An 18,325-nucleotide genomic window follows, 5' to 3' on the forward strand; every position below is an offset into this window, starting at 1 on the left:
CTATTGAAAGGTGGTCCGTTATCAGTACGGACTACTTCTGGAATACCGAACAATGCAAATATGCGATCCAAATGTGGGATAACCGCTTTACTAGAAGTGGATGTGAGAATTTCAACCACTGGGAATCTGCTATAATCGTCGATGATGACAAGAAGATGCTCTCCGGTTGGAAGATCTGAGAAGTCTATGCTGACTTCTTTCCAAGGATGTGTTGGAAGTGCTGACATTTGGATAGGTTCACGTGTAGTTGAACTGCTTGTTGCTTGGCATGGAATACATTGACTGATCTTTTCCTCCACACGCTTGTCTATTCCAGGAAACCAAACTTTTTCGCGAATCAGCTGTTTTGTGCGAACGACACCTTGGTGTCCTTGGTGTGCGATGGTGATGATGCGATCGCGAAGGATTGACGGAATCACAATTCTGTGATCACGGAGTAGCACTTTTCCATCTTTCGCTACGCTGAGCTCATTCTTTACGTTTTTGAAGCACTGCAGCTCTGGTGTAATGAAGTACCAGCTATTCCTTTCGACAGCTTTGATGCATGCTTGCAAGACAGGATCTGATGTGGTCGCTGCAACTATCTCATCCATGCTGATCGATTTGGGCACTGCGTTTTCAACGATGAAGTTGATGTGCTCTTCTGCGTTTGGCTCAACGGTTGATGTGCTAGGTAACGGATGTCGCGACAAATAGTCGGCCGGGTTGGTTGCACCTGGTTGGTATTCTAAAGAAAAATCATACTGCTGAAGGTGCAGCATCCATCTTTCTATTCTCGCTGGTGGAGATGAATTGGATCTGTTGAACAATGGCACTAGTGGCTTATGGTCTGTGATGACCGTGAACTTGCTGCCATACAAGTACAGGTAGAAGTGTGTGATTCCCCACGTTACTGCCAGGGCTTCACGCTCGGTTTGTGAATACCGCTTCTCGACAGCTGTAAGTGAACGACTCGCTAATGCTACGATTTTGTTGCTTCGGTCACTGCCTTGTACTAGCATAGCACATAGCCCTACGGGACTAGCATCTACAACGACTGTGGAATAAAGACGCGAGTCGAAGTATGCCATATGACAGTGCTGTGCTATTGCATGCTTGATGTCATTGAAGGATTTGGCATGACGCTCTTCCCATGACCATGGAACGCTCTGTCTGGTCAGATCACGAAGTGGTTCAGATAGTGATGCAAGGTTTGGAATGAATCTTGCACAGTAGTTTGCTAACCCAAGAAAGCTTCGGACTTCTTCCCGATTGCTAGGAGGTGGTGCCTCGATCAACGATTGGACTTTCGTGGGACTTGGTGATACGCCTGATGAGCTGAAGATATGCCCAAAGAATTCAACCGAAGATTTGTTGAACTCGCATTTATCGCCATTGAGAGTTAGGCTCTTCTCTCTTAGACGTTGCATGCACTTCACTAGCCGCTCGTTGTGTTCTTGTTGATTCTTGGCATATACCAATATGTCGTCGCTGATGTTAATCACGCCTTGAAGACCTGCCAGGGCTGACTGTATCAGATTTTGGAACTGTTCCGCTCCGCTATTCACTCCGAAATTCAATCTCTTATACTGATACAAGCCAACATGGGTGGAGAAAACAGTGAGATAGCGTGATGCCTCGTCTAATTCGATTTGGTGATATCCACTGTTTAGATCCAGCTTGGTGAATACTGTTGCCCCATTCAGCTTAGCTAATATGTCGTCAATGGTTGGAGTGACGTGCCGCTCTCTCGCGATAGCTTTGCTCACAGCTCGCATATCAACACAAATCCTGATTTTACCTGGTTGCTTTGGTTTAGGCACAACTCGAATTGGAGAGACCCATGGTGTAGGCGTACTATGCACAGGCTCGATGATATCCAATTCTTGTAAGCGTTTCAGTTCAGCTTCGACATGTTGTCTGACGTGGAAAGGTATCCTGCGATGCGGCTGAGTAACAGGAGTGACGGACTGATCCACGTGTAGTTTGCATGTGACGCCTGCTAGCTTGCCTAGTCCAACGAACCGATCACTGAATTCGTCGATGACCGACGGTGCTGCATGAACATTGTATGTAACAGCGATCATGTGGAGCTCTTTCGCAGTGTTCAGACGTAGCAGAGTGGGACCACTGTGCTCCGTAATGAAGAATATATCTCTTAGCATCTGCGCTTTGTGACGTACAAGCAGAGAGATTTTTCCAAGAACCTCAATGGGACTGTTGGCACCAAATGCATAGACTTGTTTGCCTGTAGGTTCGAGTAGTGATTGTTCTGTACAGATTGTGTTCAGAGTTTCTCGACTCATTATGTTCACTGACGTACCTGTGTCAATGACAGCTGTAGTCTTAACATCATTGATAATCACGGATACCTTGAGTAGTTGATTACTCTCATCTGATGGACCTATGGCAAATAGATAGTCCTCGTTATTTGACTCACCTTGCATTGCTTGGAGAGATGGTTGTGAGTGTGAGTGTTGTGTTGTCTGTTCTACAAGGTTAACCTCTGCTTGTTGTTTCAGCTTGGTTTTGCACACTTTTGCAAAGTGATTTTGCTTTTTGCAGAACAAGCAGGTTTTTCCTTGTGCTGGACATGGATGATCAGTATGAGGGTATTTGTCACCACAGTTACGGCAGATCTGTGACTTTGAGTGCTGCTGTTGTTTGAATTTAGCAGGTTTCTGACGGTTTTGACGTTCGTGCTTGACGTAGTGCACGTCAGAAATGTCACTCATAGTGCTCTTTGCAATCTCACTGGCATGCGCAGTGGCTGCTTCAGCTGCTCGGACAATTGTGATGGCTTGAGTTAGGGTCAAGTGTGCTTCACGAAGGAGGCGTTGACGAATGTTAGCATTTTTCATGCCTAGAATTATCCTGTCCCTTATGAGAGATTCTGTCAATGTGTCAAATTCACATGTTTCTGCTAATGACTTGAGAGATGTAACAAAGCTCTCAAACGATTCACCCTCTCTTTGTACTCTCGTGTTAAATATGTACCGTTCATATGTAGTATTAGCATGTCCCTTACAATGCACTTCAAACTGATCGATTACCTTCTGATATGTCTTTGCGTCAGCTTCGTCAGCCCACGTAAACGTGTTGTATAGGTCGACCGCTGGCTTGTCTCGTGTGGCTATCCCCGTTGCAAGTTCGAAGTTTGTGAATGCCTGTTTAAATTTCTTGAAGCTTGTTGCAAGACTTGACGAATCTATCTCGAACGGTGGAGGCGGTGGAATCGTGAATGTGGCCATCGCAAATTATCCTCGTCGCCAATGTAGAGTACTTGTTGTTTCAAATAAGGACACAGTTCAAGGCATTCGTTTACAGTTGAATACAATACGGATAACTCGTTTTATTGATAACTTCTGGTAACAGACTTCGACGCCATGTTTACTCTGACTCTCTGTCGAACGCCAAGTGTGCAACACATTTTATTACGACACTACACATATAAATATCCAATTTAGCTCTTAAACAGTTTTTACTACTACTAGATCTATTATGCAGGCCCATGGTTCGCATTAGCCACGAAATTGCGCGATTCGCGCAATTTGATCGCATTTGGAGTAAACATTTAGTTAAAAGCCACTTGCTATTATTATTTTTTAGTTATCCCGTCTATGATCCATTAGTAACATCTCGTAAAATTCCTTGACAGTCTTTCCTTCTATGAAATAAACGAATGAATGAATAATAACTGTGAGAATTCTTTCAATTTCTTCCACATGGTAGCCTAACTCCACACTAAGTCAAATAGGAAAATCTAGCCTAACCGTCTGTTTATTTGTTGAAATTGTGAGGCAATTATGAGATATCAATGGCATACTTTCATTATTGCTGTTATCTTTGATCGCCTAACATCACACTAAGTCAATGGGTAAATCTCGAGTAACCATCGGTTTGCCAAAAAAAAAATAACACTTTGCGAAGGATTCGGGTAATAGATTAGGAACCGGGTAGTATCGCGAAATCAAGTAAAACGAGTGTCTAGAAATAATGCCAGCATAAAATTACGGCAATAGTCAACTGATTTAAGTGAACCACTAACAGCGACGCAGCCAGGAATTTGAAAGGTGGAGAGGGGGCGCATTTTGCGGTTGATGTGGGGGAGGGTTTAAGGGAGGGGTGTCCCCCTCCCTTTGAGATATTTTTGAACAATTGAAGGTCCTTAGATGCGATCTGGTGCAATGTTTTGCCAGTTTCATCATTATCATATGATATCATACTATCAGCAGATTTTGTTTCCTGTTTGAATTCTTTTATATGTTCTTTTACATATTATATCAGAAAGACAAACATAGTGCTTTATACATTCTTTTCCAGTAGGATGATTCTTGTTTATTGTCCAATGTCTGAACTTTAATGCATTTGACGAACTTAACTGGTGGACAATATAAACTTTCATAGTTTGTAAGACAGCCAGATGTGCAGTGGCTAAAAAAACAAATATCGTTATCGCAATGTGTTAGCAGTGTAATCATTATTTATAGGAAGCGCGTATCACGTATACGATTGCTATCTTAGCTTCATAACATGCTGTTGCAACAACTTAGGACGAATCATAGAAAGGATGAGAACGAACGATGTCGACATCATTCTGCATACGGTTCGTGACACTCCAATCGAGTGCCATTAGGTAGGCAACATGTATTTTATTACGCAGTGGCCAACTGTAGGCTTGCAATAGGCTATATGCTAAATTAAGCTAAATGCATCTGCCAAACTAAGTTAGCGGAATCAGTAGGCCTGAATGTTACTACGATTATAATCAAGTTAAAGGAGCTGACGAGTATTCAAGATCAAAAGAGCAATGACCAAATACCATGCTAAAAAAAAAAACAGTTTTCAACATTTTGTTGTCACTGAAAGGGGGGCAGTCGCTCCCCTGCTCCAACCCCCCTGGCTACGTTCCTGACCATTGCATGTTGCGTGAATATACCGTGAATGTCGAAATCAAGTACAACGAGTGTCTAGACATAATGGGAGCATAAAAACACTGCACTTGTCACTGATTACAGTAACCATTAAATTCTGTGTGCATATGCCATGAATGTCGTAAATCAAGTAAAACGAGTGTCTAGAAAAAATGCCAGCATAAAAATACTGCACCTGTCAACTGATTTAAGTGAAGCATTAAATTCTGTGTGCATATGCCATGAACGTCGGAAATCAAGTAAAACGAGTGCCTAGAAAATATGCCAGCATAAACATACGGCACTAGTCACTGAATTAAGTGAACCGTTAAATTCTGCCTGCATATGCCATGAATGTCGTAAATCAAGTAAAACGAGTGTCTAGTAATAATGCCAGCATAAAAATACTGCATAAACATACTGTATTTGTGTACTTTTTAACTGTTCGACCAAACTTTATTGCCATTCCAGGACTCGCCTTTCTATGTTTAGCTATGTTTTGTTGTCTTGTAACTATTTTCTAACAGCTTTACGTCTCAAAGTTTGATGAAGTATGAACGAGAAACAAAGAGACCAACAAAAAGGTGTTGTCATTCTTAAAAAAGAAAGTGCTGTGACCAAAAATCCCTCAAAGCTGACCTCATCGTGGTGTCAGAGTGGCAACCACTGTACTTTCAGTGGTGAACTATAGAGTTGTGCCTGGCCATTTTTTAAGCCAAATGACATCTCAGGTGTCATTTTTAATTGCCTGTTGTATAACCTGCATGTTTCCACAACACTAGCAATGTTTCAAAATATACCCAGTACAGAGGCTCCTGTCTCGATACCATCAGAGCTCCATTGGCTGAATACTAGTAACCCCATGTACAATTTCAGGAGGGTGGATTTTAAGAGGCACTGGCAGGGCTTGTAGTCTTTGCAGTCGGTGACAGGGCTTGTACTTAAAAGAGCACCGGCATCGGTCCATCTTCATGAGAGTTTCTAAATAAAAGTATTGCTGGTGATAAATGCAAAACAGTGTTGAATGTCTGATTTCAGCAAGTAGTACTAACAGTAGCGATTGTTACGATATGACTTTGATTGAATTTATTGTTATGTGTGGATGTACCAAATCGATGTATTGGCAGTGAGTATTTCATGATCTCCAGGAGTCCTTATGCCCCTATCCACACAGCTAAGAAAGGTCATTTTGCGGCCATGAAAAGTTCCTCTTATGATTCGATATAAGCACGAAGTTCCATGATACAAGCAATTCAATTCCATTGGTTTCATCACGCTTAGTTATAGCATTTCGCGCAATACGTACCATATGGACTATATAACTTTATCTTCTCTTAACTTCACTTCAAGTTAATTTCGGTCTGAATTCTTGCATAATATGAACCATAAGCAGTTCAAACGGGCCGGTTTAGCGTAGTGGTAGGAGGGGGGGGGGGGCAGGAATTGTCACGCTAGGAGATTCATTGATCATTTGACATTCAAGGGTACTGTAGTTCAGTTGATCATTTAACTTTGTTTGATGGTATTTTTTGCTGATGTTGACAAGGTCTCTAAAAGGTGGCAAACAAGCACCTCTCTCAACCTACCACTGGCCAAAATGGAGTACTGAGCACTGTTGAAAACTGAAGAGAAATTTTTTTGATGCATTGTGACTGATACAGGAGTGCTTTGTAGCAAAGTATTCAAATCTTGTCCTTTCTTATTGTTGTAGGAATAAACAACAGACCATTCTTTGAGGGTCAGACACACTCATCAATTGCCTTTGAAGAACCTACAGGTGTAATTTATGCATACAGCACACCAAGCTGCAAGGATGTGGAAGATGGTGTCCTTAGTGTATCCTGTATGCCATTGTCTGGTGTGTTAGTATATCAAGAATGCTAGTATGTTACCTGTTCATGTACTGATTCTGAAGGAGAGATGAGCAACTTACAGATGAATGTTACAAAACATGGTGAGTTATGCTTCTGTTGCTTTCTTGATATTTCTTCATTATTCAATCGTCGGAGGTAATAGGATTCTATGAGATGGTGATGGTGTATGTTTGTGTGTGTGTGGACACCTGCTTGTAAACACAGTAATTCAAAAAGTTCATGGTGGATTAACTGTGTTTGTTGATCCATTATATTGAGTACAAGAACCATTTCTTGTGAGGTCAACAGAGATAGTTGTGTGAAAACTTTGTTAAAACAAGAACTATGAAAGTATTTCTTTCATACTTGAAATGTAGATCCAGGTCTGTGAGTACAATAACCCTATTCTCATCTGTGAAAGTTAAAGATCAAAAGGGGTCAAAGTGTTTATACATTTGCAAGCATGCACCTCATAACTGAATAGGGTATTTCTTGTAGAAATTTATTCTAGGTTCATATAGGTCTGAATTCTGAAAACCTTGTAGATATGATAAACACAAATGACATTAATTGAATAGATGGTTCCAGTAGTAGGAACATCAACATGCTATTTTCCATTCTAGGGGGATAACATCTTGGATCTTGTTTTGAGTTCTGATCCAAGCAATGTTGTTGATTTGACGGGTCTAGGAAAACTAGGAACTAGCGATCATGATAAACTAGCTTTTGATGTTGTTTGCAAAGTCCCAAATTCTGTTAGCAAGGAACAAGTTCCTGGTTTTTCGAGATCAGATTCAGAGGCAATTAAAACTTTACTAAAGGGTACAGATTGGATTAATTTGTTTAGAGATATGAGTGCTTCTCAATCTTGGATTTTTTTAGCTGATAAATTAAAGGTCATCATGGAAGATCATGTTCCGTGGAAGAATCGTCGTCGTAAAAGCAGTATGCCTCAATGGATGAATAAGAAAGTTAGATGTGTATTTAGGGAAAAACGTAGAATGTGAAAGTTGTTTAGGAGGACTAATTCTGAATCTCTTTTGGCCAAGTTTAAAATTCATCAGCTGAAGGTAGAATGCTTAGTCTCTGATGCAAAATTGAATTTCGAAAATAACATTGCCCTTAATATTAACGATAACACAAAGACGTTCTTTTCTTACGTCAGGTCAAAGCAGAAAGTTAAAGATGCAATTGTTTCTCTTAGGGTACCACAGGCTGATAACATAGTTACTGAAGGTCAGGATCTTGCAGATCTTTTCAACAACTATTTTGTGTCGTTTTTAACAAGGGAAGATATGAGTAATATTCCAGATTTTCAGGGGGAAGTGATAGTCCTAAACTGGATACGGTCTTATTTTCGGATGAGGTTGTCTTAAAGGAGCTGCTTCGTCTAAATGTTTCTAAAGCTTCTGAACCTGATGCAATCCATCCGTATTTGTTGAAGACTTTTGCACACCATTTCTGCGTTCCACTCTCATTGGTTTTTAGTAAATTTATGAATGTAGGTTATGTTCCTTAGGACTGGAGGTGTGCTTATATTACCCCAAATTTCAAGAAGGGTGATAAGTCTAAGCCCTGTAATTATAGGCCCGTTAGTCTCATTAGTGTTGTTTGTAAGGTCATGGAGTATATTGTTAAAAAAGTCTATGGTCAGTCACTTCAGCAGTCAGTCTTTGATCAGAGATTCTCAACATGGCTTTTGTCAAAAAAGGTCTTGTCTCACTAATATTCTTGAGTTTATGGAAGAAGAAACAAGCACACTAAATAGGCAGAGGTCTGTAGATGATGTGTTCCTGGATTTCCAGAAAGCCTTTGATAAAGTTCCACCCAGCGTCTTTACTTAGGCTGAAGAGTAGGTGTCGATGGGAATTTACTGTCTTGGATTGAGAATTGGCTCTGTGATAGAAAAAGAGGGTGGTATTTAAAAGGCTGTGCTACTTCTTGGCAGTACGTTACTAGTAGCCGTGGGGTTCCACAACGGTCTGTTTGGGTCTCTTGTTGTTTGTTGCCTATATTAATGACATTTACGGATATATTTTGTGTACAGCTAAGAAGTTTGCTTATGACACCAATTTGTATTCTGAGGTCTCTTCCAAAAGCGATTCTGAGAAATTTTAAACGGATTGGATAATTTGTTTTCCTAGTCTCAGGGATGGCAAATGCTTTATAATATTGATAAATGCAAGGTGATGCATATTGGTTGTAGTAACCAAAAGTATAACAACAATCTTAATTATGTGGAGTTACAGATCTGGAGGTCTCTCTTGAAAGAGACCTAGGTATCTACGTTGACTCATCTCTGCAACCATCTCAACATTGTCTTGAAGCTGCTAAAAGAGGTAATAGGATTTTAGGTATGATCAAGAGGAACTCCAGTTTTCTGAAAGAGGACATTGTAGTTAGGCTTTATAAGCAGTTGGTTAGGCCTCATCTGGAGTATGCTGTGCCGGCTTGGAACCCATATTTTGCTAAGCATAAGGAAGTACTCGAAAATGCCAGAGGAAGGCTTCTAGGATGATTAGTTCCTTAAAGAGTGTTCGTTATTATAGGCGGTTACAATTATTGAATCACACCACACTGGAGCTTAGGAGGTTACGTGGTGACTTGATTCAGGTTTTCAAGATTGTGTATGGTTTTGACATTAATTATCCTTCTCTGACTTTTTCACGTTTTCTAAATTAGTTGTACCAGAGGTCATTGTCTTAAACTCAAAAAGTCACAAAGTAGGATTAATATTCGGCATAACTTTTTTCTAATAGGGTTGTGAATGAGTGGAACGGTTTGCATGAGAAAGTTGTACTTGCAAGTACTGTGAATGGGTTTAAGAATGCTTTGGACAAGCATTGTCATCGGGTCTGAGTGTTTGTGTCTTCAGTTTTTTCCTCTTCTATAGGGTCCTTGATTGGGACTTGAGTGTACCTCCTGATCGTTTTTTTTTTTCTACTAAACTATACTAATCGTTGAACGTATTGCTATCAAGTTCCTAATCCTATGGTATCACAATGCATAGGCTAGGCTACGTCATTTACAATAGCATTTATCTTACTTGGCTAAGCTGCCCTACATCTGCAGTACACTATGGTGCGATACTCTCATTTCTCCATTTTCAATCCCGTGAGCAAAGTCTAATGAGGCTCAGAGCGGTTATTAGATGTACAATGATGTATGTGTAGAGCTCGGATGTGCTGATAAAACTCTGTTCTTGAGAGCCACAACCGAATATGTTTGTTTGAGTTATTGATTTCCGATCAGTTCCTCTACACAGGGATAACTAACCAGGAACTGACTATGTTCCACCTCACGGGTTCCAATTTCGTATGCGATATAAATAATGATGACGAAATAACATCGCTATCGTTCAGGACGACTGAGTCACTCATTGCCCAGTGAGGACTGCCCCGTTCCACGTTGGTACGTATTGCGCGAAATGTTATTAATAAGCGTGATAAAACTAATGGCATTAAATTGCTTATATCATGGAACTCAATGCATATATCAAATGATAAGAGGACCTATTCATGACAGTGAAATGTCTTTCTGTTTGAATAGGGGCATATATAAGGACGCCTGGAGATCATGAAATACTCACTGCCAATACATCGATTTGTAACATCCGGTATCTACACATTACAATACATGGAAGCAATGCCATATCGTAACAATCGATAATTTTAGTACTACTCGCTGAAAACAGACACTCACTGGTTTGCATTTATCACCAGCAATAATTTTATTTAGAGACTCTCATGAAGATGGACCCATGCTGGGTGCTCTTCCAAGTACAAGCCCTGCCAATGCAAAAAGTCCAAGCCCTGTCACTGCCCCTTCAAATTCACCTTCCTGAAATTGTACTCGGGGTTGCTAGTAATAGGCTGATGGAGCCTTGATTGTATCGAGACATGGGCCTTTTCACTAAGTTATTTTCAAGCATTACTAGTTTTGTGGAAACATGCAGGTTATACAACAGGCAATTAAATATGATACCTTAGAGGGCATTGTGGCTTAAACATAGCCAGACAAGACAGTGGTTGCCACTCTGACACCACGATGAGGTCAGCGTTGAGGGACGTTTGGTCACAGAACTTTCTTTTTTAAGAATGACCAAAAGAAATTGTTTTGTCTCTTTATTTCTCGTCCATAATTCATAAAACTTTGAGAAGTAAAACTGTTAGTGAATAGTAACAAGACAACAAAACATAGCGTTTAAACATTATGAAAAGACTTAAGGTAATTAGGAAGGAATGTTTAAATGAAAGGCAAGTCCAGAAATGGCAAGGAGGTTTGGTGCAACAATTAAAAAGTACATGAATACAATAATATATCACCCTGTATAAGATATAAGAAAAAAATATATGTGCTCCAAGCCAAAAATGTACCTTAGTCTTACAGCGGTAAAATGTGGTTAAATTGGAGTAACACATGGTGAATTTGCCACACTAGCCCAATAGAATAAACTTATGGCACATACTTATTTTACTTGACAAAAACTGTACATGCCATAAACTGTAAGACTGTTTAATCTTTATATTGTTGCCATGCATGTATTGAATGCAGCATATAGACCAAATCTGGTGCATATAAAATAGTATGCTATAATATACATGCGACATCATGACATACAGTATGAGTTGCTTTGTTGCATGTTTCAACTAGCCCAATGATACAATCCACCAATGGGTGAAATTTAATGTAATTTGTGGTGTACTGATCAGAGTTAAAAACAAGTTGGGAAAACAACAAAAAAACTGGGTTTCACGCACGCATAGAGCGACGATCTTCAGGCCAGTGGATGGTCAAAACAGACTACTTCTTTTTCAACCGTTTACGGTTCAATGGCTTGGGGTTCCCATGGCGACACAAAGAGATAAGCTCGGATCTCCTATTGATTGTGTCACCTCTTGTGCGTAGGATTTCCAGTTTTTCTTCTATACAAAGGTTGCAGTTGCCCGATTCTCGCTGGTAAGTGTCGGACTGCCTAATTATGCTCCATTTAACCGAATAATCTACCTTTTGTCTCTTCAATCCCCATATGTGTTTAGATAACTCAGACTCCTTCTCGTATTTACTATTTCTGAAAGACTTAGTGTGGTTATTGTATCTAGATTTGAAATCCCCCCCGGTAAGCCCAACATATGACCTGGTGGTGCCATCGTCACCGGAAGTAACTGTGGCCTTATACACCACGGCACTGACAAGGCACTCACCCTGTAGGGGGCAAGAGGCTCTATCTCTGCAGTTGCAGGTTCTTATGGGGGTTTCTTGGTTGAATTTTTTCATTACTTTAGCATTATGGGATTTTATGATTGAATTCATATTTTTCATGCAACTGTAACTCACTTTTAAAGTGTTCCTGTTGAATATTTTCCTCAGCTTTGCCCCGGGAGGGAAGTGCTTGTCGACCAGTTTGAGAAACTGGGCGCCAACGTTAGATTTCACATTTTTACTGTAAGGTGGGTTGAACCATGTTATCTTCCTGCTCCGGTTCCTTCTTTTCCTCTTAGGCTGTTCCTTCTCACCCTCCTGGGGTTGGGTGTACGAAATGGTTGCGTCGAACCCGCTACTCTTCAATGCGTCATTATACATGCGTGCGTTGTTGTTGAAGGCGTCCTGGTCTGACGAAAGCGATGATATCCGTTTCTCTATTGCAGGGGGATGTGCTTGATTATGGCTGGCGGGTGGTTTGACTTCACATTTATGTACAGTGGTTCGTCATTGGGTTTTCGGTAGGGCTGGTGCATTCCGGTGTCTAGGTTCAGGTTCACGTCAAGGAAGTTAACTGATTTTTTGCCTGTTTCCACCGTGATTTTGAGTCCGCAAGCTTGGAATGCTTTGATGATCTCCTTTCTGGTGCGGTCCTCTTCGCTTCCGGAGTGGCTTTGCATCACTGCGAGCCCGTCATCTCAATACAACCCAACGCTGTCCACGTTAAGTTTCGTTCTGAGCTCGTTCAAGATGAAGAGCCCAACGAGCTCACACACTTCCGCTCCATCGAACGCCCCCATCGAGACATCAAATTCTTTGTACGCCTCCCTTTTTACCCAAGGGGTGCCTTTGTTGTCATACAATAAAGATCTCCTCGCGTGTTTAATAGCGGCGTACTCAATGTCCCGGATGTTATCGTATGTTTTGGCCCATGTGAGGCATTTACTCAGCAAATCCTCTGAGATGGAAGGGTAAAAGTCCACTATGTCAAATATTAGAAATGTAAGCTTGCTTTTCTCGTTTAGGCCATTGAACCATTTGAGCACTGAGGCGGTATTTCTCCATTGGTTCACTGATATTTTGGCTCTAATGTTATTATTTCACATATTTACATATATATATATATATGTAAATATATAAATATTTATATATATATTTTTATATATATATATTTATATATATATATATATATATATATATTTATATATATATATATATTTATATTATTTATATATAAAGTATTTTTGCCAAGGAGAAATAAACAACTGTTCCATAATCAGAACGTCCAGGGAGCTTGTCAACTCGCTGTCTTCTCGTGTTGCAATTTATTACACAGTCACGAACAGAAATAGATGGCGTTGTTTAAGAACATTTTAATATCTACTGTGAAAATTCAACAAAGTCAGGGTTAGCTTTCAGTAGTTATATATATATATATATATATATATATAACTATATATAACTATTTTTTATATATAACTAATTTTTTTTCACTGTTCTTGATTTTCCAACTCATTACGATTTTCATTTATATATATTCATTTGCCTTTGTCGTTTACCTCCATTGCATTTACATAAAGTCTGTTCAAAGTATCTCTTGCGAGATCCGGCTTTAGGAATCACAAATGATTTTCGAGTTGGTTAGCATCATGAATTTGATCTCTAGAGTAAGGCAAAATATGTCACCAAAAACAGAACTAGTATTGTTCGATACAGGTGACAAACGCCTACAGTGGAATTACGACCTTCCTTACCGGTTTCGAACCTCTGGACATACAATCAGCGTCCATAGCCTAGTGGTTAGGGTGTCCGCGTACAGAGCGGAAGGCCCTTGGTTCGAATCCCGGTGGAGGCTGAAAGTTTTTTCACTGTTCTTGATTTTCCAACTCATTACGATTTTCATTTATATATATTCATTTGCCTTTGTCGTGTACCTCCATTGCATTGCATTTATATATATATATATATATATATATATATATATATATATATATATATATTTATATATGATATGTTTTTCTTTATAATATTTAACTTACTATTCACAGAGGAATAACAAATTGTTACAAAAAAGTTGCATTTTGATGAAATTCTTAATACAGAGAACATTGATAGTAAAGCAAACCATCCAAATATTTCCAGGATAAATAAACAAGAAAATTATAATTGAAAAATAATGCTTTGAAGAACATATACCGTCATGACATCACATACCATCCACCGTGATCCACTGCAGGGAAGGATCCAAGCCAGAGTGAAATCAGTGAACCAAATATATTGAGTTGGGGAAAAGATATCCAAGAAAAGATACGTGATTGCCAATTATATATACAATGAGGAATGTTTGTTTTGTTTGTTTAAGTTTCACATCGTCTGCCACTTGTGTATAATTTATCGCCCTTGTATCGAGAGCGGATATGGCAGATTTTCGTTTTGTGTATAAAAATAAACATGGATGTATCAAGTTTTGCTGGAGATTGATTGAGCAATGATAATTGTTTTATAATTATTGGTATTATTGCTTCGACTTTAGAATTGTCGTTTCGCAGAAAGGCACTCTCGGTGACGACGTTAAGAATGCTCTTGACAATCGGGTCACAGCGTAGGAATTTGTTACCATTTTGTCAATAGTATAGGCTACTTAAATGACATGTAGGCCTTAATAAATTATATGAACTTTCAGTCTGTCTCCTATGATTTCATTTTTTGTTCTGGCCTACAAATTAATATGTACGGTAGTTACACGCGCTTAAAGGTCAAGTGACACGTAATAGATTTCCTTCAAACTTACACAAATTGAAAAGCTACATATCAAAACCCTATATTCCAAATTTGGAGTTCCACAATCGTTTCTTTGCTGTTTTAATTAAGTTAATAACCAAGCTAATTCCGAAAGATAATGACGTCACGGGGGGAACCGCCAATGTTACCAAAACTAAGTATGCCTAATATGCTAACCGAGATCAAAGCCGTAAACAATACGTCACGAACAGTAACAGTAAACAAAATATCAGATGAGAATGGGTGCACAACAGTACAAGAAAGTTTCGTGTTCGTCAAACACTGTAGACAGCGATAGCTTAGTACCAGTGCACTCAGCCAGCCTAGCTGCCTATAAGTAAAGATTGGCTTGGACCTTCGAGCGAATCTTGTGTGTGCAGTGCGCCCTTCACCAGTTAAAGTTTCGATTCCTATCGCCTATCCGCGCAACTTGGACTTGGAACACCAACAGCTCGCCGTCTACAAGACAATGCCGTTCCTTCTCTATTTGGAGAAAGTATCTTCAAATCTCGAGGAGATATAGAAACAAGTAGACCAGTAGTTGCGAAGCTGGATCGGAAAAGAGTAAGTGTATTTTCTGGCCTAGGCCTACTACAACAATGACTAACTTGGTATTATTACTATCTTACAGTAGGCTAATTCTTATAATTACGTTAGGTTAGTTAGGCCCTAAATTAGGTACGGCGACGATAAAGTTAGGCGAAGGCTAGGGCTATATTAACTTTTATTTGTGGTACATCATGACAAATCCAGAATAACAAGCATAAGATGTTTACATGTCATTTTGCCCAATATTATAATGTGCTCCCACCTATATCTATATACTCAGAGTCATAGCTCATATGTTTCACAGTAAATGACATCCTTATATTTTGCCATTTTTGTTGGTAGGGCTGCAATTTTTGTTGCAAGAGAAAACGCTTGTGACAGGTACTTTCAAACATATCAAACTGCTTTCTTAAATGAACTTTCATAACTTCCTTGTTATTTTCTTTCCCAATTTTCAATACTTAGATTAATCTAGAAGCTGTTCCCCAACCAACTGCAGTGAAAATAAAGGCAGGATTCTGCAGAATGTACATCTCCATCTAAAGGTAGCATGATCTTATAGACATGTGCTTGATATTACCGAAAAACAGTTGGGAAATGGGGGAGGGGAGGGTGGTGACAGGCATTAAAGATTTAAGTAGTCAGTTTTGAACGGGATACAAGGAATCTCCACCAGTAAAACATTGAGGCATGTATATGGGGGGGGGGGGCAAGCTACCAGACAAAAAGGAGGCAGGGGGGTTGGGGGGAGAAAATGTGGTAGAGAAGTGTAAGCTAGGGTACTGGAAGAATGGAAAACTTTCATACATCTATATAGTATTCTATAGCAGAAGTGAGTACAGGGGCCAAAATTTTAGAAACAGTACTCGTTGAAAGCAAAATAGCAATTAAAACTGCACATCGGGCAGGCTGACTAGGGGATAATATACATTGTATTTTATCCATCATATCCGCCTGCCTGACGAGAGTGGTTGAGGAGGCTATACCTGATGGCTTCACAGGAAAATATAAAGGCTACAGCTATAGTTACTGAGAGAAGGGAGATTACATTGTAGTTATACTATATGAAACCAAGCTGAAGTCATTTGCAATGCTCATGGTGTGAGTGGCCCATATTTTTGCAGCCACATAAAGCAGGAGGATATGCTCTCCTTCAGAAAAGATAAGTGAACCATCTAGGCAGCTGACCCCTGTCCAAGAGCAGCCTACTGTATGTGTGTGGTATAATAAGCGTTTATTATAATTTTCAGTGAATGTAACACATGTAGAAGTCCAGTGTTCACTGGTCCCCCTACCACCATTGAAGTTGCTGACTGGACCAACAGAGACAAGAACACCATCAAAGCAACCAGGGCCATCTCACAGTGGCGATGATGGTCCGTCTGCTGCTGTGGCATCCACATCGAGATACACCGAAAAACCGCCAGGTAGTCCGGACTACACTCCATCAGTTAACTCATCTGAACATGACAAAGATGACCCTTGAAGGTAATTTTCAAGATTGATAGTAGATTAGTCTGGAAAATCAATTGGTGCCATAACTTTCTGGAAAGAGGATCATTATTAATTTTGACACCAACACTGTGGGGCAGTCTGGAATGTGTGGTGAGGCCATCAGTCTTTACTTCAATTAGCATATACATACTGTATCTGGTAGTTGTCACAGCTGTATGTGAACAAGAACTAAAGGCACAAACAAGTAGTTGGATTTAACAGAGTATATTATATCTTCACTTGGCTGGATATCTGCTACTGAATACAAATGGTGAAAGTTGCATCTTATACACTCTTTTACCATGGATTACAAGGGAATGGGACAGGATGTTACTCTGTCCACATGTTTACTTTACTACATAAACAGTGGTTAAGCTACTGAGACAATGACCACACATCCTGCTGAAGATTACATAATCCATAATATTAGGTGCACAAACAGGTGTAGGGTTTTTGTTGTAATCAGTAAAAAATATATTGGAATTGTTCAGGCACAAGTTGCCATGTATCCACACCAATTGAGGTGTACTCAGCTGTCGCCTTAGTTGGGCATCCAAAGACTTGACCGACAACTGTGCCATGCCTACTGACTGAAATGGAGTGATTGGAATGCCTCTATCTAAATGGTATGTTTTTATGAACTATTATTATATTATTCTTGATATCTTTACTATTCTACAGATTATGTATGGGAACTTCTTGACTGCTTGCAACAACTTCTGCAGAAGTGGAACTCTGGGAGAGGAGTGTCCTGTTCCTGTCAGAAAAGAGCCCCCACCCCTTGCAAGCTCCTATGTTCATCCGAACAATGAGGATGCCATAAAACAACACCGAAGCAGATTTCAAAAGCTTTGCTGAAGTACTGTTGTTGATGGCCTCCCAAGTTCTAATTTTGTTTCATTGTAGTGGGGAGCAATCGACTCTGTGAATCGTCTGTTCACATGGTGTATGGCACAGCTGCAGAGCAGTGTTAATTAACAGGTCGCTGGAAGTTGCTAAAGTTTTACATTCAAGTTTTACTTACATCTGGTTTCCATTGTAACTAACTATTAGTAATGATAACATTATATTTAAAAAAAGTTCCAATGACAAGTATTCCTTTTTAGAGAGCTTAGACTTCATAAATATAAATTTCATGCTGACTTACTATTTGTATGCAACTTTGGTGTTTCAAACATGTTGCCAATTTTTTTGTTTTTCTCGAAAAGAATTGACAGAAATTTGCTGTTTGTTCCCTGCATGGGATAAAATGTAATTTTTTTTATCTCATTTATGATCAAGTAACCTTGATATTCCATGGATTAATGAACAATTTCAGATTGATTCTCATTACACTTTTATTAAAATGAAAGCCTAAGCTCTCCAGATCCCATTGACATAGTGGTTTAGGGTATTTTATTCAAACTATTCTTCTATTTTATCCTAGTATATTTGAGATTTCAATCATCCAGATTTTGTTGGCAGGCTACTAGAAGTGACAGCTTTGCTTACAAGAGAGAATACATACAAAAAATTAACTTGAGTTTTTATTATTTATTACTGTTATGTACTTCC

At 39.5% G+C, this 18,325-nt stretch overlaps 1 long non-coding RNA gene across 1 annotated transcript; it reads left to right on the plus strand.

Moving 5' to 3' along the window:
* Positions 1 to 14,664: 14,664 nt before the first annotated feature.
* On the plus strand, positions 14,665 to 18,287 carry LOC139978082 (uncharacterized). The gene is made up of 5 exons (XR_011796905.1): positions 14,665 to 15,292; positions 15,743 to 15,822; positions 16,528 to 16,765; positions 17,453 to 17,752; positions 18,223 to 18,287. It is a non-coding gene; the product is annotated as an uncharacterized lncRNA (long non-coding RNA).
* Positions 18,288 to 18,325: the final 38 nt, after the last annotated feature.

This window comes from Apostichopus japonicus, chromosome 12 (assembly GCF_037975245.1).
Source record: "Apostichopus japonicus isolate 1M-3 chromosome 12, ASM3797524v1, whole genome shotgun sequence".
Taxonomy (NCBI): domain Eukaryota; kingdom Metazoa; phylum Echinodermata; class Holothuroidea; order Aspidochirotida; family Stichopodidae; genus Apostichopus; species Apostichopus japonicus.